This window comes from Trematomus bernacchii, unplaced genomic scaffold (genome assembly GCF_902827165.1).
Source record: "Trematomus bernacchii unplaced genomic scaffold, fTreBer1.1, whole genome shotgun sequence".
Lineage (NCBI taxonomy): Eukaryota > Metazoa > Chordata > Actinopteri > Perciformes > Nototheniidae > Trematomus > Trematomus bernacchii.
The window spans coordinates 24,018,827-24,020,186 of record NW_022988043.1 but is presented as its reverse complement, the minus strand read 5'-3'; positions in this window follow the sequence as shown (position 1 = coordinate 24,020,186).

Sequence of the window (1,360 nt, the reverse complement as noted above, 5' to 3'; positions counted from 1 at the left end):
GCTGCTGCAAGCTACAGTACAGTACAGGTTGATTAAACGGTTCACTCGTCACGCAAGGTATCACATGACATGAAAGGGAGCTAGGTCATTGGACAGACACATTACAAATTAATTTAGGTTGATTGGTTACTTTGAAGACTGCATGAACCAGTCAATGCCATTGGGGCCCCAAAAAAAAAATGTAAAAAGAAAATATATATAAAAAAGATTTGTATTTGCATGGGCCCCTGGCTGGCTCTGGGCCTCGGTGCGTTGCACCGGCAATAGTTACGCCACTGCCGTGATGTATTGTGTAGGTCCCTCCATTAAGGAGGCTGTTGTTAAATTACAGGCTGTTTTTAATATTAGTCAGACTCAGCTCTCTGAACTAAAGCTTATTTTAAATGTTGCTAAAACTAAGGTAATGCTATTTTCAACAGCCAAAAAGACACCAGAGACCGCTTTGGTCTACTGCGCAAGGAAAAATACTTGAAATGGTTGCCTGTTATAAATTGATGATTGTCTCTCTTTTAAACTTCAGGTCAATAATCTGCTTAAAAAGCTGAGGGTTAGACTAGGTTTCTTTTTCAGAAACAAGTCCTGTTTCTCACTTGAGGCCAGGAAAAGGCTAGTCACTGTGACCTTTTGACCTGTGCTGGACTATGGGGATTTGATCTATATGAATGCACCTGCCCATTGCCTGAACAAGTTAGATGCCGCCTATCACAGTGCAGAGATTTGTTACTAACTGTAAAGCACTTACTCATCACTGTACCCTGTATACCAGGGCAGGTTGGCCTTCACTTACTGTACGGAGTCTCAGTCATTGGTACATGTTCATAAAGCCATGTTGGGTAAACTCCCATCTTATATCTACTCTCTGATCACAGAATTGCAGGTAGCTATTGCCTGAGATCACATGATGTGGTCTTGTTACATGTGCCAAGTGCAAGGACTGACTTAGGTACGAAAGCTTTTATGTGTGCAGCTCCTCTTGCTTGGAACAGTCTTCAAAAAGAATTGAAACTGAGCAAGTTGGTTCCACTGCCTGTTTTTAAAGCTCGGATAGGTGCAATGCTCTTTGATACTGTTGGTACTTGTAAATGTCGATAGATATGTAAATGTAGCCCTGTAAATATGATGTATTGATGTCCTTTATTGTTTTATGTTGTTTTATGTTTCATGTGTAACCTACTTGCTGCAGGTCCACCTTGAAAAAGAGATCAATGATCTCAATGGGACCTACCTGGTTAAATAAAGGTTTGAAATTAAAAATGAACCTGAGCAATACTAGTTAATGGCAATTACCTGCATCACTGCACCACTATATACCATATACAAGTCATTAAGAAGCCAATAAGAAAAAGCCTGAGTCCAGACA